We start from the raw sequence: 27,032 nt of genomic DNA on the forward strand, positions 1-27,032 counted from the left end.
ATCCCAGTACTTGCACCTTTAAGCACACATGAAAGTGTGTCTGGTCTAGGCATAGTTCGTTGTGCTCAAAAGCATGTGAGTTTTCATTTAGACGCCTACTCCTTCAAATTGTCCCCAATGACATGGCACCTTCCTGACTCTGCTTGGGAGCCTGGAATGATGGTGCCAGCTTCCCATGTGATAGATATCTGTTTAAGAAGTAAGTAGGGCTGTTTTTTACATCTGGCACCATAAAGTCTATGAAAATCTTAGAGATGTAGAAACATACATGCATACGCTGCAAATTAAGGAAAGAACACTGCAAACTCAAAATGAATAAATATTTAATTCAATGGCCCCCAAACAGAGAGGAGGTCCTGCAGGGAGACAAAGAACAAAGGCTGCGATAGCCTGGGGCTGCCCTGCTGTCCTCAGCCCTGCACTGTGTGACCTGGGCAAGCCACCTAGGCTGCATGAGCCTGACTCTGCTTCCTCTGTAAGATGGAGACAGAGGCAAGTCGTACCATGTGGGATCCTTCTAAGGATTACCTAGGAGCGTGCCTGATACATGAGGTCCCCAATCATGAAGCATATTAACGTCCTATGTCAGGAAGGAACCCACAATTCATCTCATCATTATTTATGAGTCTTATACACACACACCATATATATGTATATATGTATATATATATAACTACAGGGTGTTATATATATATAAAACTACAGTATATATATATATATATATAAAACTGCAGGGTGTAGGTGTGCTGAATATCCTGAGATGATGAGGTCCCCCAGCAGGAAAACAGCTCAGGGTCCTAAAATGACCATATGAGTAAGTGAAGAAGAAACAAGCTCATGAAGATAGAAGGAGTTGATGGTGGATTGAGAAAACTCGTGTCCTGTGACTTTTACTGAACGTTTTCATTTAAAATAAGGGTGGGGACCAAAGCAGCAAGGGCTCGGGGAGAGGCTCCCATCTGCATAGATGGGCATGGCTGGTGTTTCCAGGGACACTGAGTCCCACATGGAGAAAAGCACTGTGTTTTAGTCTTCTTGGGCTCTTCTGTAACTCCATGTTGTCTGCATGTCATTGACATGTTTTATTCCTACTGATCAGTGCCTTTCCTCTAAAACAAACTCCTTGAAGGCAGCAATTTCTGCTGATTTTATTCACTGGTGTGTCCTGTGTCTTAGGAATGCTTGGTGCATAGAAGGCTCTCAATAAACAGTTGTTAAATGTGACTGAATGAAACAGGAAATTTCATTTGGGGGTTAGTGTATCTCTAACAACCTCTAACACTTGTTAATCTCCCTTTCAAACAAAGAGACAGGAGTTTTCAGGCTCAGAATCCTCCATGGCAAGGATTTAATCACCTTGCTTTGGTTTCGTTGTATTGATGATGGTCGCTTGTCATGGTGACCACAGGCCTGCTCACCACATAGCTGGTCATGGTCCAACACTCCTCTCCCTTGAGGCGTGTGGTATGATGTCACACCCCAGCACATTTTGAAGGTCACCAGGCCAAGCGACTTGCTTTGGCCAATGAGATGGGACTGGAGGTGAGAGGTGTCCCTCCCAGGCAAGTCTTAAAGAGACAGTGAGTGGTTTACAATAGGGCCTTCCTCTCCTCTGTGGAAGTGGGAACAGGTAGCCTATGGGACTGGCTTCAGCCTGCATCTCTGAATGACCATGAGGAGTAGAGCTCCCTTACTGACAGCCTTTGCATGTGCACCATGAGAGGACCTTGTTGTGGTCAGCTACTAAGATTTTGAGGTCTTTGTCAGCCCAGCATGACCCAGATATCTGTCTGGTATCAATTCCAATGCAGGACAGTGGAGTGGCCGGTGAGGAGAAACAGATGCAGGAGCCCTGGACTCCAGGTTCCTCCACGGGCCCAGATTCCACAAGGCCTCCTTGTCTCTCGAGGGGTCTCACAAGGGCTCTGGCCACCACATGAGCTCAGAAAAAGAGAAAAGAAATCCAGGGTGGCCCAAGATGCCTCCTAACAGAGGATGGAGAAGATCCAGCTGAGGGTGAAAAGACAGATCAGACTCCTAAGGGTAGCCCATCAAGTATGTAAAGCAGAGCCTTGCCTATAACATCTGCCTGGTAAAGTTTGGGAGATAGATGGATTAATTTTAAGAAAGAAGCCTAATGGGATGTTTAGCATGGGGGCCCTGAGAATGGGAAAATTGGGCTCAAAACCCATCTTCACACAGCCTGCCCATGTGACCTTGAACATGGTGATGACCTTCAGCCATCTGAGATGCAGTTTCTTCATCTCAAAAATAGGGATGATAGTAACATCTATTCATAAAACTGTGGCGATGGTTCCATGAAGTAACACATGCAGAGTGCTTCATGTAAAACCTGCCCTCAGCAAACATCAGATGTGGGTGAACAAGGCCAGCTCTGCAGCCGGACACAGGTTTTAGTCCTCATTTGGTTACCAGGCCAGCTATTTCTTCTTTGAAGTCCCTTTATTACTAAATGGAAATAATGCCTCTCAGGCTGGAGGTAAAGCACCTCTCGTGGAACCAGGGCAGTCCACACTCTCCCCCATTCACTCTTCCTGGGGAATGCCACGGCAGCTTGAGCTCAGAACCAGGATCCCTGCAACACTGCCGGTGGGAGCTGGCCCCGGATTCTAGCTCTTACTTCTTCCAAGGAGCAGCTCGTTATGACAAATGAAGCTGTGCAGCGATGTTAATAGGGGATACTGCTTTAATCTGTTACCTCTCCTGGGATCAAATTTAGAACTGAGCAGATCACTAATGGCTCTGCTAGGATCCTGTCAAGGCACTGGCATGACGGGACAGCATACTTAACGGTGACCCATCTCTTGGGGCTGTCTGGACAAGGTTGGCCATGATCCTTTCTTTCTCACCACGACCCTCGGTGCAGCCGTCCTAGACATGTTGGTCTTTGTAGCGCACAGCAGGCTCAGGGACGGAGAACTCACAGTGGTCATGGCAGACGCTCAGGCCCAAAGAACTTCCTCTTTGATTTTACAGCTCTCTACCCCTAGCCCCTGGAGAAGGAAATGGCAAACCACTCCAGTATTCTTGCCTGGAGAATCCCATGGATGGAGGAGCCTGGTGGGCTACAGTCCACGGGGTCACAAAGAGTCAGACACGACTGAGCAACTTCACTTCACTTCACCCCTAGCCCCAGCTGGAACCTCTCACCAACAGATCCTTTACAAGTTATTATCAGTCTGTTACCCATCTTGCCCACATCTGGAAGTGACTCCTTTTTCTATTACCATTTATTGAGAACCTACTATGTATCCTTGCTCAGTAATTTCCCAAATGCCATTACATTCAGACCTTCCAGAGACACTGAGTTCTACATACACCATCAACCTCACTTCCCAAACAAAGCATTGAGTTTTGGAAATAATAAATTGCCCCAGATTGAGGTGATGGTGAGGTATGTTATCTAGGCTCAAAATTCAGTTCCTCCCCCTCTTCACCTTATCACTCTTGATGGAACAGAAAGTAAAGAAAACCTGCAAGGATGACAAGCTAAAAGTTCAACAAGACTTCAGAAAGAGAAGGGGTGGGCTGTGGCTAATGAAATGTTGGATACTGATGGCAATGAACAGACCTCTCCAGTGCTGTTGCCCAGACTCGCCATGTGGAGGGCTTTGAAAGCTGTTCGGGAATTGTGAACCATCACGGCAGGAGAGATCCCCTCCAGAAAAGATAATATCTGTTGCCCTTGATGAGTGCAAGTGACACCTTAAAAATGGTGTCATCAAGTCCTAGAGCCCAACCCTGCAATTTCAGGAGAAATCAGCAGTTTCCCCATGGCACTAGGTGAGCTGCTGGATGAGGACCTGACCGCCCATCCTGGGCTATAATAGGCCATGGAGGCTGAGTGTGAAAGGCCCCGCCCAGTCCCTTTGCCCTCCTTCTGAGGGGCATGGGAGGGTTCCCTGAGCACAGAGAATTGGGGTTTGGGAGTCGAGATGTAGGACTGTGCCCAGTTGCTGGTCCCTGTGGCAGCCAGAAGGTTGCAGCTGTCCACCTAGTTTCTCTCCCAGCCTCCTTTTCTCCCACTCTCCCCTGCAAAATCAGAAACATGTGACATGAGAAATTTTTGAAGAATGAACCTGGAGTCATTTGGCCTGCAAAAGAGATGGCTCGAGGATGCGTAATGCCACTCTCAAATCTCTGACAAAAGGGCAAACTGACTCTCTGATCTTGGGAGGAAGCACCAGCACCAACGGGTCAAGCATCACGGATGTGGTGGAAGTTGTGCTAGGATGATACGGGGATTTCAAGTCCCGCCATGCAGCACCAAGACTGCCCCATTGCCCTGGGCTTTCTTTCTGCCTCTGAAAATCCCCCAGCACAGGGACAGCAGTAACTTTCCCATGAAACCCAGCAGCTTGGAGGGAGGTCTCAGGGAGGACAGAGGCCACAGCAGGGTTTGGGGAAAAGCAGCATTGTGATCCATTCACAAGGGCTGGGGATGTAAGGGGCACCTGTGCTGGACATCGGTAATTTCTGGCCTGGCATTGCTTTTTGCACTGGAGAGTCTCAAAAATGGTGCTTGAATTGGAATGGTGTTGCCTTGGATGTGCTGAGCTGCATTCCCCTGTATTAGGATGTCTTCTGATGCAAGCTGCTGGGGCCCTGAGACCCCTCTACTGCAGGTGGGTTGGAAGCAAACTGGAGCCTGCAGGGGGTTAGGTTACATGATCTCCAGCCACTCGGGAGGATGTAAATCCCACATGTGTGTATACGACTGTGCTGTCATCCATCTGGAGACAAACACTCACAGGCTCCCTGGAAAGATCTGAATGCAGTTTATTCATGCCAGTTGACTTTAGGCACATGAAGAACAGGCTTCCCAGGTGGTGCTAGTGGTAAAGAACCGGACTGCCAATGCAGGAGACATAAGAGATGTGGGTTGGATTGAGTTGGGAAGATCCCCTGGAGAAGGGTGTGGCAACCCACTCTAGTATTCTCACTTGGAGAATGCTATGGACAGAGGAGCCTGGTGAGCTACAATCCATAGGGTCGCACAGAGTCGGACATGACCGAAGCGACTTAGCACGCACGCACATGAAGAATAGCGCCTTTAGACAAGGCCGGCATAATTAGAAGACGGAGGAAAAATGTGCACTCTAGCATCTGAAGGACCTAGTTTTAAGTCCCAGGTTTGCATATCCTGGACGTGTGCCCTCTGCTGCCCTCAAGACTCTCATCCGTCACAGAGTCCAGTGAAAGAGCTGCCTGTAACAGGTTGATATGGCGATTACACGAGGTGACACAGGGAAATCGCTTTGCCCAGGGCCTGGCTCATGTCAGGCTAAACAAATGGTCGCTACTCTAATTAATATAGTTTTAATAAAATGCAGTCCCCTGGGAGCCTGATTGAGTAGAAGGATGGTAATAATTTGTAATCAGCCTGTCAGCAGTGTCTAGGCAAGTGGCTACATTCTGAAGAGTTTCAAGTCACCTATTCCATGGAGCTGTTGTGACATTCTTCCTACAAACATGCTGCTACTCTTTGACTTAACCCAGCTTCTCTCCAGAGTGGGAGGCAGTACTCCGTCTCCTGGTTACCTGCTCTGGACCAGGCACTCTCCCTTCCACCCTCTTATTAATCCTCTCAAGGGCTGGGAGGGAAGTGTTATCATCTCCGTTTTCCTGATGAGGACAGAGGACTATCCCTGGGGCTTCAGACCTGGCAAGGGGCAGCCAGGCATACAGACCCAGTTCTGCCTGATTCTCCATCCAAATCACTTCCTGTGACCCACTGCTGCTTCTAGAGAGAGCCAGGATGCTCCCGATTGCAGTCTGTGACCCCAGAGTCACCCCAGAATTAATCTGGGAGGTTTCCCCACTGGTCTGAGTCCCATAGAAGGGGCTTGCAGGGGAATCCCATCCCTTGCACGTGGTGGTTTTGCTCGCTGAACACAAGAGCTGCTGGGAGTGGGTGAGCGGGGAAGGCAGCTTTGAAGTCTTCCCTCATGCTGAGCTGCAAAAAGTGCTTGTTGTCTTATGCAGAGAGCAGTTGAGGATATCAAAGGGAAGATGGGATGTTAAATTTTGAGTGATCAATGTTTAATAGTCAGAGTTGTAAGCTGTCATGAGTGATGCTCCAGGAGGGATTCGGCATGAATATCAGGGTTTGCAATGCAATGTCTGGGGGGAGGATCTAGCCCTCCAGAGTCTCTGAGCTAGAGCTCTGATGTGGGGCCCACACCCCCACCATCCCCAGACTTGTCTTGGAGGCTTGACCAGGATGTGGGCAGGATTAGGGAAGAAGGGTGCAGATACAGCCTCCATATGCCCCAGGAGCACACCTTCCTGCCCTGGTCCATTCATCTAGCAGATGCTTTCAAGGTAACTAGGTACAGATTGAGGTCCACGTGGCCAAAAGAACCTATAGATCTAGCACTGGCTAGGACAAATCTATTTAATTTTTCACTAAAACTCTTCTGGAAAAGTCTAGCTTTGTCACAAGTCACCAAGAAAAGAGGTGTGTGTCATCTCTGTATCGAGGCAGGAGGCAGTGTGGGTTCCAGAGACAGTTTTGCTGGGGTAGAGGTGGCTGCTCAACCTGCAGGTAAGTTTCCTAGATACACTGGTTTTTCTTTCCCTTCTAAATAGCCTAACATCACGTGACTTCTGTCAGTTATTCAAATAGCTCATAAAAGAGGAAGAGAAAGACCACCTCCCCTTGCAGACCCCAGCAAATCTGGAATAAGTCTTCCCAGGACTGTCCACTATTGCAGGCTGCCACTGCAGCAGAAAACATGGGCCTGAGTCCCAGGTCCAGGCCTGTTTCCTTTGGAACTCACACTTTCTTGACAGGGAGGCTGTGAACCAGGCAATGGGTGGGGAGGAGCTCTCCTTAAAAGCTTTTTTGGCTGGAGAGCAAGAGACAAGCCAGAGTGTCCCCCACCGGTAGCCTTCTTCTGTTCCCAAATTTGGGCATCACCAGAGGAATGAGATGGGCTCAAGTGAGTTCCAGTTGAGCCCAGAGATGTGGTGAGTTGCAAACCTGGGGTGAGGGCAAACTTGTGGCATCAGCCTACCTGTGTCCCGTGGGGTCAGTGAGTCCACTGCCTGAGGGATCCCACCATCTCCTCAGCAAAACACAATTTCATAACTCTTTGGGGGATAAAAGCTTTTATTTACTTCTTTCCCAAAGCTTTGGAATTCTTTCTGAACATCAAATAACTTCTGGCAAACACATCCTGATGAGTAACACGGAGTGAAGCAGAACCAGATGGGCGCGCTGACTCCGGGCTGTGCACTGGAGGAGGAAGGGCAAATCCCATTTGGGATGAGGCCAGGCTTTGGGCCACAAGAAGCCCACCCAGTGGGGATAGAGCCTTCCCTAGGAAGGAGTCAAGGTCCCCTGGACTTCGCCAGGAGATGGGGCCAGGCCGCCTGCCACCTGGCTTTGCTGGGAAGAGAAATGAGCTCAGGCCGCAGCTTGAGGGTGCCCATCTCATCACCACTGGCAGCAATGGCCATGAGGGGCTCTGGGGCAGGGACTGGGGTCATGTGGTGTGAGTTAGGATGCCTTGGTGTTACACAGAATCCTATGAGACCTGGGGAGGTGAGCTCAGCTAGCTGCCTAAACAATATCCATCCCTCCTTTCTTTCTTGCATATGGAACCCCTGAATTTGTTCAGCTGAAAGACTACATTTCCCAGATTCAATTTCAACCAGGGAAATTCTGTGGCTGATCTGGCCAATGAGAGCCACAAGCACCTGCAAGGGATGCCTGGAAATCTTGCTTGTCTCCTACAAGCACTGCCCCTTCCTCATTGCCACTTTCTTGACTTCCAGGAATATGAATATGATCCTAAGCACCAAACATGCTGGACAAGATGGAGAAGCCCAGACCTCAGTGGCTCCATGGAGCCACCTCACCTTGGAAATTTGGCCCTTTGGACAAAATGTTTAATGAGAAAAATGTATCACTCTTTGATTAAATAGGTGTTCTTTGGATTCTCCGTGACACAAACAAAAGCAAATCCCATACCAAGATTGTCAGCCCCAGCAATGTACAGACTCCCAAGATTTGCTACTCTCTCTGCCTGGACTTCAACATCCTCCCCAGCTGCCATGGGATCTCCCATGAGATGTCACCTCTGCAGCTATTGAGGCCTCAGTCCATCCAATTCCTTCCCCATCTGAGACCTTCAGCCATGTGTTCCATCTCACCTCTAGCACCTCCTCCAAACCAAGATCCTGTCTCTTCAGGCAAAACAAGGGTGTTAGATTCGTGGATCTTGGATATAAAATGACAGCCCTCTAGTTTGTTTGGCACTGCGGGGTTTCAGCTCAGGACTTTCCAAGGTTACTATGGGGAATGTCCAAGGCAAACCAGAATGAGGTGGTCACCTTAAGATATCAGAACCTTGCAGGAAACTGGGGAGCTGCTCCAGTAGCATGGACTCTTAGTAGCAGAACCATTTGTAGGACAAAATCTTAGGTTCAATTCCAGTGTATAAAGCAGAGCTGGATGGGACTGCTCTGGGAAAGCCCTGGGGATTCCACCAAGCCTTACTGGAAATTGCTGTAGCCTGGAAGGGAAGTGACATGCCCTTGTCTGGAAACCCCTGAACACACTGCTTCTCCTTTAAGGCCCAGCTCTTTTGTCACCTCCTCTGTGAAGCCTTCCTTGACTGCCTCCTCCCCTAGGTCACAATGCCTGGGCCATCTGGTGTTTCAGCACTGGCCCACTGCCTTTCCCTGTCTACTTACTTAGCTGGTACCAGTACCAGACCCAGGCTCTGGAAGGGCTATCATCATTATGTCCCCATGGATGATCATGTCTACACATAGTTGGCTTATAGTCAGTTGTTGAGTGAATGAATGAACCAATCAATCAATGATTCAGTTTCCTCCAAGTAGGGTATGTATCATTTTAAACAATTGTTGGTGGGAATGTAAATTGGTACAGCCACTCTGAAAAACAGTACGGAGGTTCCTCAAAAAGCTAAAAATACAGTTGCCATAAGAGCCAGCAATCCCACTCCTTAGCATATACCCTGACAAATCTATAATTCAGAAAGATACAAGCACCCCTATGTTCACATCAACAGTATTTACAATAGCCAAGACACAGAAGCAAACTAAAGATCCATTGACAGATGAATGGATAAAAAAGATATATATATATAATGAAATACTACTCAGCCATCAAAAAGAATGAAATAATGCTATCTGCAGCAACATGGATAGACCTAGAAATTATCATACTAAGTGACAGTGAAAGACAAATATATGATAAAACTTACATGTGGACTCTAAAATATGAAACAGATGAACTTATTTACAAAACAGAAACAGACTCACAGACATAGAGAACAGAATTGTGGCTGCAAAGGAGGGAGGGTTGGTGGGAGAGGGAAGGATTGGAAGTTTGGGACTAGCAGATCCCAACTATTATATATAGAATGGATAAACAACAAGGTCTTACTGTATAGCACAGGAAATTATATTTAATATCCTGTAATAAACCATAATGAAAAAGAATATATATATATGTGTGTATGTTTATCTGAGTCATTTTGCTATATATCAAAAACTAACATAACTTTATAAATCAACTGTATTTCAAGAAAAATAAAATTTTAAAAAGAGAACAAAAAGACAGAAGGAAAAAGAAAAACTAACAGTGGTGACTATTCATCATGTTTCACTGGCTGTCCCCTGCCCCTTGCCTGACACTCTCTCACTGACAGTGGCCTAATTTCCTTCTGGAACTTGCTTCTTCCCATTGTGTGTGGTCCTGGTGGAGAGAAATCCTAGTCTTCTGCCTCCCATTACAAAAGCCAGCTCCCTACCTCTCCTGGTCTACCCTAGAGAGGAGACACGTGTCCCGACATCTCTTCTGGGACTTTGCATCTGGAATGAGTGATGCAGGGTGTCAGTCAGGCTTATTGGTTGCTGGCAGTAGGATGAAATCTGGTCAGCTTGAAGCAGAAAGGGGGATTTATTCAAAACGAGGTGAGGTGGCCCACAGACTCACTGGGAAGGATGGGAACAAACAAACAAAAAAGTCCAGGTCACAGCTGGCCATGGCCAAACCAACCTCATGGAGTGAGCATAGTGAGGACACTGCTGCTGCTCCATAGCTTGCTTGGGCATTGACTAGTGGTCCCCTAGAAAGTGGATTTTGCTGCTGCAATTGCTGTCCCCAACCTCCTGCCATGAACAGTGATGTGCCTTGTCCCTGTTCCATGGCCTCACTTGCTCCTGGCTTGCTGTATGGATGGGGGACTTGGAGGTTGACCAGTCTGGGCAGAAAACTGTGCCCTAGCTGCAAGGGATGCTGGACCATGAGAATCCATCACTCCAGTCCGCAATGGAAGGCTGATTCTGCTGCTTCCCCCCAAGACTTCTAGGATAGAGAATTTCTCAAGCCTAGGAACAAGGGGTCATCAGATGACAGCTGACCAAAGAGAATGGCGAAAGCCACTGAGCCCAGAGACAGAGGGCAGGATTGTGGGTCGTTCATCTCAGCCACGGCGGCTTGCAGACCAGATGTTTCCCACTACCAGGTGGTGGCTGTGGTTCTTAATCTAAGCCCTTGGGAGAGGCCTGGGCCCCCGCCCCTCCCCGAGTCTGCTTCTCTGGGCTCCTGTCACTTCTGTGAGCTCCCGACATCCTGCCAATAAATTCCTTTTTGCTTAAGTTAACCAGTGTTAGTGTCTGCTGGCTGCAGCCAAGCAACGCTAAGTGAAACCACATGTAAACATGAGTCCACACTGCTTGTAAAACACTAAGGCAGCCCTGATAAGGCCACAGGCCTCCTGACACCCCCCCTAGCCAGCATTCTTCCCTGAGGGAACCACTAGTGAGTGTGTACCAGAGCTTACTGGTCATGTTTCTTTACAAACGTGAGTAGCCCTAGTAAACATTTCCTGGAAATAATATTCTATCTCATTGTGCCTAAGATGTCTCCAACTGTGAGATATGCCATTGTTTTTTGTGCTACCAAGAAGGAAGAAAAAGTGGCCAATGAAACCACGACTCAATGTTAAGATGTATGAATTATAAATCACATCTCAATTGCTCGTGTAAGACATGGAAAAAAAGATGTATGTATTAGAATAGATGAAATATGGTCATAGCAATGACTAATTTATTTAGCCCTTACCATGGACCGTGTGCTCAGTTGTGTTAGATTCTTTTGCGATCCCAAGGACTATAGCCTGACAGGCTTCTCTGCCCATGGAATTTCCCAGGCAAGAACACTGGAGTGGGTTGCCATTTCCTTCTCCAGGAGATCTTCCTGAACCAGGGATCAAACCTGCATCTCCTGCATTGGCAGGCAGATTCTTTACCACTACTGCTATCTGGGAAGCTCTCTACCATGGGCCAGGTATTCTCCAAGTATTTTGCTCATGTTAGCTCAAGTAATCATTCGAGTCAATAATTTCTTGGGGTCAAAATATAATAATCCATATTTTACAGATGAGCAAACCGAGGTACAGAAAAGTTAGACTATTGCCCAAGGTTACAAATCTACTAAGTGGCAGAACGAGGGTTCAGAGAAATTCTGTATTTAAAGATGGCTCTCCTCACCACCGATGCTCAGGGTTCTGTGCATGAGTGCATCTGTGCACGTGTGTACATTGTGTGTACATGTCTGTGTGTGCCTGTGTGTATGTGTACATTGTGTGTGTGCCCTGTACGTCTGTGTCTATGTGCATATATCTGCATCATGTGCCCATGTGTGTCCCTGTGTGCATGTGAGCCTGAGTTTATATGTGTGCTGGTGCACCTACACATGTATTTTTTCACTTCAGAAGGATCATATTAAATGTACATCCTGCACTGTGCTTTGTTCATTCAGTACTCTCCTGGAGACTCCTGTCTCAGTACATAGGTTTCTCCCCCATTCTTTCTAACTGTTGAAATAGCCACCATAAGGCCTCTAGCCCTTCTTGCACTGATAGGCATTAAGGTTGTTGCCATTTCTGACTCTGCCTAACAAGCCTGCAATAAACAGCCTCCAATGGGCCTCCATGAGCACACATGTAAGTGTTTCTGTTGGGTAGACAGAAAGAAGTAGAATCGGTGCATTAGAAGGCATGTGCAAGACGCTCAGAGTGAAGTCACTCCCCCACGCTCTCGGTGAACATTCCATATCTCTCCTGGTGGAGGAGTGGACAGCAGACTGGACAAGCATATACCCCAGAATGAGTGTGGGCACCTGCCTGTGATTTCTACCCAGATCTGCAGACTGGCTCACCCCTCACCCTCCTCAGCATCTGAGGTGTTAGCACCACTGACCTCCTCTCCTCCCTCTTTCACCCAGTAAACCCACAGCCTCAATTCTGCCACTCTACATTTCAAGTCCTGGTCACTGACTCCTCACTCCTGGCCTGGCATTCACATTGTCTGGAAGTTAACCTCCCAAAGGGAGTGGCAAGGGATATTAAAATGTCATCTCAAGAAAGGGCATCCACTATCAAGGAAGTCTGATAGACACCAGGAAAATTAGAGTTGTGGCAGGACTTCTCAGGGTCTTCATGGAGTGACCCAAACTACAGTTGCCATCTCTGCTGAACTCAGAACACCGCAGAGGAGCAGCCCCAACTGGCTCCATGAGAGCCAACAGGAGGGTACCCTGAGCCAGCCAGGAACACCAGCAGCTCAAGGCCTCCCTCTCCTGCTCTCCACTGTGGCTCCAGTGCCCACAGGCCCCTGTCTTCTTTCTAGGTCTTCGTGTACCATGCTCCATCCTCTCCAGTCTTCCCCGTGTAATGCAGAGGAAAGAGAGTTGGCTAGGGACAGAAGACATGGTCACCTGAAGCTCAAGACCTTGGGCCAGTTACTCAACCTCACTATGTCTCAGTTTCCTCACCTTTAAAATGGGAGGAAATTCAATAGTTATCTGGGGTAATATTTTGCAATTAAAGTGTGTTAATAAAGAGAGAGCAGATGGAAAAGCGATTTGCATGGAGTAGGGCTTCAGTGAAACTCTGCTAGCAGGGAGGCAGAACTGGGTTCCAGATCTCCCCATTGCCCACTGTCTGTTTGTTTCTGACCACATCACCCTCTTCCTTAGCATCTCTGCTCCCTCATTTATTAACGGAGGCAGCTGGACCACATTGGAAGGCTAGGTGAGTCTCTACCTTCAGAGGCTCCCAGCCTTTGTCTTAGGCAACCTGGCATTCCCAGAGCCCGACATGGAAACTACGATGGAGCACTGATCCGTGAGCGTGGGGTGAGCTGGGCTGAATACAGGGGTCCCTGGAAGGAGTAGGAAGCACTGACTTAATGCATCAACAAGACACGGTGCTGGGACAGGCTCTAAGCAGGGAGCAGAGGGGGAAGATGTGCCCGGGAGGGAGCCTCCTTGCATTCCTGAAACACTGGGAAGTGTTACTCAGCTCACGAGGAATCTAGGAGAGCAGGGAGGAATTCAAGAAAGGTTTCATGAAGAGGGAGGAACTCGAGATCAGCCTGGAATGATGGATAGGATTTCATTCGGCTCCAGGGAGTAAGGATGGATATTGCAAGAGTACTATTCACAGAGTAGTCACAAGGGGAGAGAGCATAGGAGTGGGTTGAGCCTTCATGGTGACAACCCAGGCATCTGTATAGATGTCTGGGGACCTATACTCTGCTCAGGATTGAGGCAGACACAACTTCCCTGCCCTGCCTAAGCAGAGATACGATCTATTCCCCTAGCAAACAAAGCCCAGGTCTCCCACCCCCTCCCAGCCTTGCCAGCCCTCAGTGGGCTGAGAGCAGCTCTGTGGGCTTACCCAGCCCCTGGAGAAAGAGGGTGTCTCCTCTCGACAGAGACAAATGAGACGCGACATCCTCCCGGCTCAGCCGCCTGGGAGACACAGACACCCCTCACGCCCATTACGAGCTTCCATCCACAGCTCCCTCATTATCTCTGCCAGGGTGTCCTCGGGCCAAAATAACGCACCCAGCCCCTGCCTCTACCTGGGTATCATTATCATGACTCCCACTTGAAATTATTTGTTTTTCTCTATTGATCTCAGTTCGACACTGGAAAAATGTATTCTTTGTAAGGCATTCCCAAGGGCTTAATTTGTCCGTGTTGGAAGCCTTTTTTAATAGGATTCTGCCCCATTGTTTATTCTGAACATTGAGTTCCAAGAGCCGGGATTCAGCTCTTTTAATAGAAACTCATTACTGGGGTCCCTCTGCATCAGAAAGCTGATACTGGCACTGTGAGGAGGAGACAAATTAGGAGCCTGCCAAGGGCCTGTCTGATCAGAAATCCCCTCAGGAGGCAGAGTTGCCATCCAGCGCCTGCCACCCTCCTCCCGTTAGAGGGACCTGGGGAGTGACAGCCACCAGGCGGGGCAGAGAGTCCTGGGTCTGTGAACCTACTCCGGAGCTCACTGGTGACCCAGTAACCCCTCCATCCCTGACTACTTTTGGCTCTCAGGAGCTCTTCCTACCTTGATCAGACTCCAGTCTCCTAGAGCAAGGCTTCTCAGAGATGACACACAGCACCTTCACATCAGAATCCCCTAGGGTGCTGGTGTCAATTCAGGCTCCCTGGTCTCCTCTAGACAGAAATTCTCTGCCAGGTGGTTCATACCTCAGGGGGGATCCCTGTTTTTGAGGGCCTTCCCCATGCCCAGGACTGGCCAGTTTCATAGGGCCATCCATATGAGATTCCCATGCCTGGACCTGGTCCTGTATGAATCATATTCCCCATTTGTTTCTCTTCCTCAGAGATGGTATGCCCCCTCTACCACTACCTCTCTGCCTCTAGGGGTCGACCAGATGCCCCATAGAGCTCCTAGTGCTCATATATATATTGGTAAATCTAGCACTTCAGGGTCAAGCCCTTCCTGTACCAGGCAGACAGCTTGGCAAGTGAATTGCTCCCACTAGCCAGCCAAGTATTTCTTTCTCAGGATCACGTGAGTTTGGGCCTGTAGAATGGTGCTCACGTGACTTTGAGTGACTTAAAGTATTTTGCCTTGCCTTCAAAACAGAAAAAAAAAAAAAAAACTGGCTTGAGGCCCTGTACACTCTAGGGGAAACCCTGCCTTGAGACAGACTAAAATAGTAGCAATGAGGAGGAAGCCCAGGAAACTGCATTTTTACAAATGCCCCCAAGGAATTCAGATGCTCACTAAAGTTCAGAGTCTATTGGAAGTGTGGTGACGAAAGGGAAAGAGAGTGGTTTGTTAGAGTTACTCAGAACTGAGCTCAAGCTCTGACTTGCAGCAAGCCAGCGAATTCCTAACCCTCTCTGAGTCTCACTTTGCACTCATAAATATTTTTGGTCTATAGTGGCTCTAAGAGTCCATTTAGGAGCTGCTGCTGCTGCCGCCAAGTCACTTTAGTCGTGTCCAGCTCTATGAGACCCCATAGACGGCAGCCCACCAGGCTCCCCCATCCCTGGGATTCTCCAGGCAAGAACACTGGAGTGGGTTGCCATTTCCTTCTCCAATGTATGAAAGTGAAAAGTGAAAGTGAAATCGCTCAGTCGTGTCCGACTCTTAGCAACCCTATGGACTGCAGCCCATCAGGCTCCACCATCCACTGGATTTTTCAGGCAAGAGTACTGGAGTGGGGTGCCATTGCCTTCTCCATTTTAGGAGCAAGATAACCTGTAAATCTTGCATATGTAAGGCTGGAACCCGGTCTATGACAGGAATCTAAACAAGAATGCCTGGAAACAAGTATTTATTGAAACCCTACTATGTGCCAGGCACTGTACTCTGTGATGGTAAGACAAAATAGGCTCAGTCCTTTGCCTTCATAGGGGAAGACAGATATGATGAGATGAAAGACAATTCATAAACATGTATTTAGTGGCAGCAGTGACTGGTCCTACAGAGGGCAGAGCGGCCTGGCCTGGAGAACAGGGGACATGCTCAAATAAGCATCTGAGGGGGTGAGGGACGGCATCTCAGAGGGGGTGAGACATCCCCCAGGGGCCTGGAGGTAGAGCAGGACTTTTACTGTTTCAGAGCAGAAACAGTAGTTTCTGGTCTGATTTCTGCCTTTCAGGGGCCTCTTCCTCTCCTGGAGACAGCTCTTTTTGGAAGTAAATAAACATGATTGATTTGACAGCTGCTCTGCACAGAATCCAAACAAGCTCAGTGGGTTTGCCAGGGGGCACATAAGTAGAGGCATGGCATTGCCAAGGCCTGATGGTGTGCCAGCCCGGCCAAGTACGCCCCATGCACTATCTCATCAGATACCCACAATAGGCTGCTGTTAAATGTTATCCCCATTTAACAGATGAGAAAGCTAGAGCTCAAAAAGGATAAGTCACTTGTCACCTAAGTCAGGTCACAGAGTTAATAAAGGAGAGAGCCAGGATCCAGGCCTGGACAATGTGACCTCTACTGTCCCTAGGCTGAGGCCCCCACCTGTGGCACTGTCTTCAGAACCCTCTCAAGAAGGGTCACCTTTTCCGTGTAGAGAAGGATCAAGCACACTTTAAAGTCACCTAAGAGAGAGTCGATTTGAATGATACAAAACTGCATAAAATGTTTTGCAGAGGACTGAAGGGTAATGAATCTGGGATTGCATCTCAACAGCTCCTCCCATGATGACTTCAGGCCTCAGCAACCCCATTTTACAAGAGGAGGAGCTTGGACAGTGGTTCTCCAACTGTGTTCCTTAGAGCCCTGGGCTTCCGCAGAGGCGCTTTGGGGCTGCCCTGGGTGGGTGCTGGGCCATTGCTCCCATCAGTCCCTGAAGATAAACACTAGTTTCCCAGCAGGTAGCTGTTGGGAGACAGTATTTGAGGCTGTGACAGCCCAGATGATTGTGACAAGCTCTTCTTCTTTAGCATCACTCTTAAGTCAGTCTGCATTCACGGAGCACACATCATGCTGTGAGGTGAATGTCAAGGATCCAGACAGGTCCCTGCCCTGGAGGAGTACATTGGCCAGTGGAAGAGGTACCCAGGGCAAGTCCCTAGGTAACCAGGTGCTAAGAGTCACAAGAGGGTTCCTGCCCTGCTTGGGCAGAAGCTCAGAATAAGGCAGAGACCAGGTTGGTATTTAAACCCAGAACTCTTGGCAGCCAGTGCCAAGCTTTCCCTCAACCCTACCTGCATCAGGTAAATTGAATTGGGGCATCAATAAAATGGCCATTCAATGATAGAGCCTCAGGAGGTAAGTGGAGCTGCAGAGACAGAGGCTAAGAGGGCAGGCAGGAGCCAAGTCATCAGACAGAGGCAGAAGATCAGGGCAGAACACATAGGCAAGCTGGATTTGAAAAAGAGCCCCTGATGGTCACGGTCAAGTGTCTGCCATGGAGGAGGAAGGATTACCAAGGCATTCTACTCGTCTATTATAATGATCGATAATATTTATTGAGCACCGTACCAGACAGGAGAGTCTGAGGATGCTGAAGCAATAAGTAGCTCTAAGTTCTCAGTGCCTACATACAACAAACATTTGTTTCCTGCTTACACAACATTCACTGCAGATCCTAGCAACTCTCCAGGATGGGTGATCTCCATGCAGTGACTCAGCCACATGGCTGACAAGTTCTTCACCACCCAAAGCTGTCCCATATGACCTGAGTCAGGACTGCAGCATGAGAGACAGGAGAATGAGGCACTGGCTTCTCACGATCCCAATTCAGAAGTGACACCTGTCACTGCTGCTCACGTTTCATAGGCCTGAACATGGCATTTGGTCCACTCAACTTCAAGGGCATTGATTGCCACCTTCCAGAGATCATTTCTCCTTGCATATAAGGAAACAGAGACACAGAGAGAATGAATGGAAAGAACCTATCCAAGTCACACAGCTGGTAGTGGAAGACGAATATGTCAAACTCAAATGGTCTGGGGGCTTAAACCTCACTCTACTTCCTCCCAGACTCTCAGAGGTCAGTGGTACTTCAGGAATAGTCAATCCACTACTGTCAGAGTGCTGCCCTTCAATTAGCCCAATGAAGGAACCCGTGTCCTTAAGGCATTAGATAAATTGGGAGAGGGATATCATGCTCCCTTGTGACCTGGAATCATCGGTAGCCTGTGTAGAAGACAAGTGAACAGACCAAAGTGTTTATCAACGAGGAAGGGAAGCAGGAGCTACAGGATTGTAAATCCACCATGTGGCTTCTGATGGCACGAGGAAGAAGGGGGGCTCCCCGGAAACCGGGTAGCTTATCAACAAACTCTTTAATCACAAATGCCAAGTGCAGGGGGTTATAAACAGATCATCACTGTGGTTCCCCCCATGCGTTGGGGACTGAGATTTCCATTTCAAGAGAGGGGAAATAATAAGTAACCACTGACTAGCATATCCAGGTTTATTGACTTGAAAGGTCATATATTGATGGACAAAAAGCCAAGGTCAATATTTGATTTTGAGGAACAATAAATCTTCATATTCATGGAAAGAAGCCTTCAATGCAGGTGCTATTTTGCAAGACAGGGACTCCTTCATGGCAGGGGGCTCCTGCCTCCTCTGTGGTGGGTGAAGGGCTGTCTTGTGTGGAATATTGGGAAGGAGGCCTGTGTGTGTTTAGCAGTCTCTAGGTAGCTCCGGGTGGGTGCATGTTTTAAAGAAAGCCTGGGGAAAAGAGAAGCAGGCACTCTTTTCAGAGGGCTGTCATTTTTGTCACTGTTTACACAGATGGAGGGAAAATACCCACCCTGCACTCTGTCCCCACTGCCTGCTCCCCTCGGCCTGCCAGAATCTGAGATTTACCTCCACCTTTGCTAATTTGGAATGTGGATGGAATTTGCCTTTATCTGCTTTCCAACCCTCTACTCACCAACCCTTCAGTGTCTTCATCTCCCCATGCAGAGTTGGGTGCATTCCCACAGAAAGGTGTGCCACGGAAATCACAGCTGATCCATCAGTATCTGCCTTAAAGAAGGGACTCGCTACACTCTCCTCTCTTTCCAGTTTCTACTCAAGGCCCTGACCCCACCTCATTCTTCCACTTCACAGTAGGGCCACCCAGACTGCTTACCATCCCTGCCCAGTTGGATATTTTAGATCCTCACGAGTTTGCTTGTGCTGTGGCCACTGCCAGAAATCTTTTCTTCTCCTTCCATCCCTCTCTCTGTAAGCCTCCTCCTGGGAAAATTTCACTAATCCTGAAACTGCTCATTTGACACTATCTCCTTGATAAAGCCCTCTCTACCCAGGTAGAGCAGCCTCCTCCCTCCATCTACCCCCATAGCCCTCGAGCTACCCCTGTATCTTTCCATCTACCCCATATCCCTCCATCTACCCCATATCCCTCCATCTACCCCGTATATCTCCATCTATCCCCATATCCCTCTGCCTATCCCCATAGCCCTCTAGGGTTGCTCCTTACCTAATTCTGAGTCCCCATTTCCTGGCCCTGGTAAATACTCAGTATGTTTGTGGAATGGGTGGCTGAACAGTGGGAAGAACAAATAGATCAGGTAAGGGACTCAGAGCAGAGCCTAGGCAGGAGGAGGGAGCAGGGCCTGCAGGGACCAAAGAGAGCTGCAGGAAGCTGGGGTGCTGCTGAGCAGCATCCTATCTGGCTCATCATTCTCATCAGCAGCTGCCCTGACGGTATTAATCAAGGCCAGAGCACGTAGAAATATCAGTCCACTGTGTTCTATTCAAGTTCCCTGGAACTAAATTATGTTGTCAGGATCGGACAGAGCAGGAATGGAAAAGACCAGGCTGGATGACATGGGGCTGTTAAAAGGAGATGAATGAGCCCAGTGGTTTCCATTCAATTTTTCAAGGTTTCCCAAGGCAAGTCTGACAAATACCACCTTATAATTCTCAGGCACCCTGCACAGTCTCTTCCACACTCTCATTTTTTTCATTTCTGCCCGTCAGATTAGAAGGACAAGGGATTCTTCTTTCCGTCTCACATCTGGGGAAATGGAGGAACTGGCAAGAGGGGAGCACTTTGACCAGAGTCAAGGTCAGGCCAAGGTGAGGGCATAAATCCATGACACAGTCAGCAGGAAGCAGAATCCTGAGTTCACAGTGCAATGCCCACTCCCTTACCCCAACTGCTCAGTTTCCTCTACAAAAGGGAGCTGGCCAGACCTGTCTCTCAGGGCTGCGGCAGAGTCTCAGGGAGAAAATGCACTTGAAAGCACTTTTAATTGAAAAAGTGCTGTTCATTTATTTAACCAGCACTATTTGAGTACATACCGTGTTCGGATGTACTAACTAAGCCGTGTTAGCACGTTTTATTTAAGAGTTGCTATAAGAAAGTAGAAAGAGGCTGAGAACTAGAAATAGATACACATGGGCTTCATATCTGTCTCACCACTCAGCAGCTGTGTGGTATTGAGTTGGATATAAAACCTCTCTGATTCTCTTCAGGTGATTGTCAGGACTGAATCAGTTAAAGACCGGATGGCAGCCAGCACAGTTCCGTGTAGGAAGAAAGTTGTAAATAAGAAGTTATTGAATCTGAATGTGTCCTCCCACACAAGAGCAGGTGTGTCTTTCCTCTCTGTAGGAGGAGCATCTCTGTTCAAGGGATGCGTGAACCTAACTTCCAGCTCTGCAATGTGCTGCAGTTCTCAGCATATCTCACAACCCAGTGGTGAGTAAGCCTCAGTTGTAAACAAAGGACTAATTAAATTAGCATAAATGATTTTATGTAAATTAAAGAGCCACGTTATAGCTGTTTATTGGTAGCAGCATCAGAGCCTGCCACTGCAGACTTGTTTAAAATTAATGTGCATAAATGCTCCAAATATCATATTATTAATAATGATAATAATGTTGATGAGGATAATAATAAACATATTCTCCTAACAATGCCTCCTGGCTGGTTCTAAAGTCACAGCAGGGAGTGTGCTGAGTGTCAGATCCTCAGGGAAGCAGCCAGATTACACAGCTCCTTCACAGCCTCCCAGCCTTTACTCTTGGTGCCATTTTGGTTTCTACTACTGGATTCTGCTGACTTTTGGCCTCTTCAAATCCTGTCCACCTTTCAAGGTCTTACTCAAGGCCACTGCTATGAATCAGCCCAGTCAACCTGAACTATATAAAGCTCTCTCCCTCCTTTCAATTTCTGAAACAACTTTTTCCCATCACTCTTTTCACCTATTATCTCCTGGAACTCATCTCAGATCTGTAAGGTAGGTGGCAGGTATATTTATGATTCCCATTTTATAGATAAGCTAATAGAGATCAAAGAGTAAAAGCTACTCAAGGTAACATAGCTAAAAAACTACAGAGCCAGGACTAAACTTCCCCCTAGCTCGTATATACCCAAGAAGCACCTAGCCAAGAGATTGGCATATAGTGGATAATTAATGAGTGTTTATTAGGAAAGAGGAAGGAAGAAACATGTGACCAAAGGGATGAGTGAATGAAAAACTTTGCAGAATGAAGTCGTTAAAATCCCTCAATATAACCATGACCGTCCCTCTCTATTATTACCTATCCAAGAGTCAATCCATCATTAAAACTTTGTTTGTTACTGACCACATATTGATAAACACTCCCTGAGTCTAAGCCCAAACATCAGTCCATCCATGTCAAGGGAAGACATACCCAGAGTCCTTTTGTGAGAAATTTAGAAAGGAATCCCACCCCAAGCAGGCTTGGTAGTTGAGCAAGAGTTCACTTCATCCTTGTACCCAGTTACCAACCCACACAACCACACATGGTGGCTCTAGATTCAGCAAAGGCTAAAGGATGCTAAAAGATTGAGCACTGCTGCCTCCCCAGAGTCCAGTGCTACTCTCGCTCTTCATGATAGCATCAGGCCGGGGCAGGGACTGCCTGCCTAGAGGTGTGTGTGTGTGTGTGTGTGTGTGTGTGTCTGTGATCTAGACTGTGACATTCTCAAGTACCAGATATCAAGGGTTGTATGGCAAGTGTTGGTTTCTGAACAAGACCAACTTGAGTTTGAATTCTAACCCTCACCAGCATTGTGGATGGAATTCTGGGGACCCAAGTACCTGGATAGGAAGAATGATATGCTTCAATTACAAATGGAGGCAACAAACTACAGTAGTATTTGCAGAAGCTGAGATTTTTGTCACTAGTAGAAATCGCAGTATTCTCCTGAGATTAAAGTTGTTGCAGTTATTTCAAAGTATTGAACACAACAGGAGCCAACAAAGTTTTTGGTGAAGGTCCAGATAGTAAATATTTTAGGCATTGCAGACCATGCATTCTCTGTTGCAACTACTCAGCTCTGCTGTGGTAGCTCTGAAGCAGCCACATGTGTGTGTGCGTGCTCAGGCGATCAGTTGTGTCCGACTCTTTGCAACCCCATGAACTTTAACCCACCAGGCTCCTCTGTCCATGGACTTTACCAGGCAAGAATATTGTAGTGGGTTGCCATTTCCTACTCGAGGGGATCTTCCTGACCCAGAGGTTGAACACACATCTTCTGCATCTCCTGCATCGGTAAGTGGATTCTTTATCACTGAGCCGCATGGGAAGCCCTAGAGCAGCCATAGACCATAGGAAAATGAGTGGAGTGGCTCTGTTCCATAAAGTTTTATTTACAAAAACAAGTGGTGATCCAGATTGTAATTTGCTGATTCCTGATATATCCAAGTCATTACTTTAATTGTAAAGTAATTAGCCACCAACTAATAAAAATAAATGGAAAAAAAAATACATTTTAATTGTAATACATTTTAAATTTAAAATACATTTAAAATATTTTAATTTTAATAATTAAAGATAATTATTAGAATCCTGTTATTTAGTATCTTAATAAAGAATCACATAAATTAATACATCAGACTTTTTTTAGTATTTTGAAATCTGTATTTCAGTATCATTGGTTGCCCTTATGAGCCTGTATATTTTGTTTCATGCATTTAAAAAAATTATTCTGAGTTGGCATCTGTGACTTCACTGATCTAACCAAGGGGATCCTTGACCCACTGGAAATGAAGAACCCCCTATTATTTAATCTCACTCAGCTTTAGCTTCCTCGTGGCAGTGGCAAAAGTAAATAAGAATAATACCCATGTCAAAGAGTTCTTATAAGAATTCATCGTAACTATGAATATAGAAATGCTTTGTTAAATAGAAAGAACTATAGAAATTTAAGATATGAACATTTCCGCTTCCCCAGCAGTGCCTACTGCAGTCCTCTGTACACAGTAGGCATTGAGCAAATGTCTGTGGTAGTAGGATTGACTGAGCCCAGGGCCTAGCAGCCCTCCCCCAGGAGGCTTCCCTGGCAATATGTGAGGGAAAGGGAGAGAGAATCCCGAAGGCTGTAAGGATTCTCTCACAACTGTCTCTGCAGAATTCCCAGCCATCACATCTATTTAGACATCGCACTGGGGAATGAAAAGAGGAAGGGGGAGATGGCCAGTGCTCTGAGCGGAGACTTCCTGCTGATGCAGCAGGTTTTAAGAGCGCGGCTTTGCACAGTTTGTGAAAGCACATGAACCTTGAAATAGAAATATGGACCCCTTAATTCATCTCTCCGTTATTTGATAAAGTATAAAGTAAATGAATGCAGAACATTTTCCCTTTAATTACACAAGGAGAAATGGGTGGGGGGGTGCGAGATGCAGGGAAGCAGAGGATCGAGGGTGAGGGGCCAAGGTGAAACATTGTGCTTCCAAAGCAATTGTACCACATGAAGCCTGCATAGGCTGCCCTGAGAGTTCATTGCTGGGGAAAGAGGTGGAAGCTATGGGCCATTATGAAGCCTACCCCAGAACCCCGTGGCTTCCAGTCAAGATGCATTCTGAGACAGCAGTGGGACAGGGCATCTTTGCCCTCAAATGGCTTACAGTTCAGCTGAGAAAATAAGCCTGAAATGCATAAACCAGGCAGCACTACTGCAGTGTGGTTAAAACCATGTGGTCCAGCCCCACCTCTGGGTGGGGGACCTGACCTCTCTGAGCCTTACTGTGCCGTCACGAGGGATGGCCACCAAATATTTCCAGTTCTGCCCCATGGAGCCGACACCTAGCATGGAGATGGACAATGCAAATAAACCTCTGAGTAAATAATATGTCAGACATGGAATCTTGAGTCTAAAACCTTCAGCCTCTCCCTCTGGATTCTTTGACTATCCATCCCTTTCAAACAATTGCAAATATGATAGTTGGTCACTCCAGCGGGAGTGGACCCGAGTCAAAACCAATTTACGTGGCAATAGTTCAGACACATAGTGTCATATTATTTAATTATTTAAAGCTGGAATATTTCCTTCCAGGCTGCTAAGAACTCATATTTTATTCAATTTGATTATGATTTGTTAAATTAAAAGTAGTTCTGGATGACAAGAGGATAACTTAAGTAGTAGAAGATGGGGGTTTGTTATGGATTGAATTGTGTCCTCCCAAATTTATATGTTGAAGTCTTAACCCCTCCGCCCGAAGCCTATCTGAAATAGGGTCATTGCAGCTGTTATTAGTTAAGTTGACGTGATATTGGAGTAAGCCAATATGACTGGTGTTTTTCCTTTTTTTAATTTTTATTGGAGTACAGCTGATTTATAATTTTGTGTTATTTTAAGGTGTGCAGCAAAGTGAATCAGTTACACATATACTCACTCTTTTTCTAGGTTCTTGTCCCCATATAGGTCTTTACAGACTATTAGGTAGAATTCCCTGTACTATACAGTATGTCTTTTTTAGTTATCTATTTTATATATAGTAGATGTCCTTTTTAAAAGAGGAAATTTAGATACAAAGCTGGGCACAAAGATGAAGACAGAAATTGGGGTGAGGCATCTACAAGTCAAGGAAAGCCAAAGTTTGCCAGCAAACCAGGAGAAGTTAGCATAGAGGCATGGAACTGATTCACCCTCAGAAGGAACCAACCCTGCCCTCACCTTGATCTTGAACTTCTAACTTCCAGAACTATAAGAGAATACCTTCCGGTGTTTAAGCCACGCTGTTTATCATGTTTTGTTACGATAGCCCTAGAAAAATGCATAGAGATTCTAATTTGGTTTTCTCCCTGCTGAATGACTTGAGGAGGTTACTAGGTCACAAGCAGGCTACACAAGCAGTGGAGAGCAGGCAGTGGGAGCCCACGTGCCTGGCCTCGAATCCTAGCTCTGCACTCCCAGCTCTAATATCCCCCAGGTCAAAGGCACACACCTTTAAGATACAGCCAGAGAGGCCTTTTGCAAGCTACAAGGACCATCCTAACAGGACTCCAAGGAGAAGCAGCCCTGTGGCAGAAGATGCAAAATACAAGCACATTTGGAGCAGAGCCGGAAGATGTCCTCACTGATGTGGCTGTTTCCTATCACAGGAAGGGAGTTTTTGATCCACTCAAGTTACTGGAGCCAAACTTAATTGGATAGAAAGCTCAGAGTGGGTGAGCACAATCCCCTGTGGGGGCTGTTGGGATGCTGCGGGGAGGCGCACAACTGCCATTGTGTTGTGATGCCAAGGGTTGATGGTCTCTTAACTGACCTCAAGGTAATGAGTGTGGCCACCATCTTTGAATCCAGAGTCAGAGCAAAGAAAACTGCAGTTTGACCACTGAAAATGTCTTCTTGCCCAGTGAATTTAAGTATCGCTTAATAGTTTGATATAAATATTTTGTTACTGTAAATATTTGTTCAGAATCTATCCTGAAATCAAAGAGTGACTTAGATTCCAGACCCTTCGAAGGCCTAGGAGCACCCACCTCTGCACTGTTTTCCAGGGAGTTCCCCAAAGAAGCCAGGTCCCCACTATCACTCCCTACAGGTTGGATCCCCTGCGTAATTAAAACCTCTGTGGGTTTCTTGTAATGTTTACTGCTAACTCATGAAAGGGCTTGTTGAGACAGATTCTTCGTGTTGTGTTAGAATCGTGTGTTCCTATTCTCTGTCAAAAAAGAAGAAGAAGAAGAAGAAAGAAACACATCTCAATTACAGCACAGACTTCCCAGCAAAACTGCCAGATGTTCTTGACCTGAAGCTGCAAGGCCTCCCCGAGTCAGCTATAGGGTACCCAGCCCCGGCTCAGGTGCTGTGCGGATGGTGGAACAGACAGAGCAGCAACCAAGGCCCGCTCAGAGAACAGTGCCGGCTTTCCCCGTACATTCTTACCTGAGCAACACTCGGGCTGCAGTTTCAGCAGAGAGCTGAAAACTGATGGTACCAGGCCTGGGGGGAGGAGGCTGGGCATGAGGGTGGCAAACACCCTTCAGTGGACCAGCCAGTTCACAAGCATCAACCACACTGGGGTGAGATCGCAGGCAAAGCATTTGTTATGGCTGACCCTCTGCACATGGGTCACATGTCGATGCAGGGCTGTTGAGTTCTTGAACAGGACCCTAGAGATTGTAAATCCTTTTGAGGTGACTCAATAGCAGATTGAGAACCCATTCTGTGCTGGGGACTTCTCCAGAGAGAAGAGATGCTATGGGTACTTCTCCAGGTCTCAGCATCTCTTTTTCTCTGTTCACCTGACCCACTCACCTGTTGCTCCACACACCTCTTCACACTCTCTGCAGCAGGAAGCTGCCAGCCTTGCTTCCTGTAAGAAGCATGATGGCCCCTTGGGTGACAAGCCTGCTCTGGGGTCAATGTAGCCAGTTATGAATGTAGGCTCTGCTACCATATAGCTGTGTGGCCTCAGGCCAGTTACTTAGCTGCTCTGGAATGCTAATTAACAGTGGCTACATCACAGGGCTGCAGTGAGGATAAAGTGGGAGGATGAGAAAGGGTACTTAGGATGGGGACACAGTGAAAAGAGGCAACATGTGTGTCAGCAATGGGGCTTCCCCGGTGGCTCAGCAATTAAGAAACCGCCTGCAATGAAGGAGCCATAGGTTTGAGCCCTAGGTCAGGAAGATCCCCTGGAGAAGGACACGGCAACCCACTCCAGTATTCTTGCCTGGAAAATCCCAAGGACAGAGGAGCCTGGCAGGCTATAGTCCATGGGGTCCCAAAGATTCAGACATGATTGAAGCGACTTAGGATGCATGCATGTGTCAACAATGGTAATAATAAACTCGTACAAAGACCCACAGCAGAGAAGAAAACAAAAATGTGGTCCTCCAGCATGGCTGAGCTCTCTGTTCCACCACCACCAGGAGATGGCCAACCCCTAGGAAGGCTTGGAAGAGCCTCTGAGCATTTCCATTAATGGCCTGAATAAGGACATGGAAAGCCAGATTATCAAATTTGAGTCT

Source organism: Dama dama, chromosome 15 (genome assembly GCF_033118175.1).
Source record: "Dama dama isolate Ldn47 chromosome 15, ASM3311817v1, whole genome shotgun sequence".
NCBI lineage: Eukaryota > Metazoa > Chordata > Mammalia > Artiodactyla > Cervidae > Dama > Dama dama.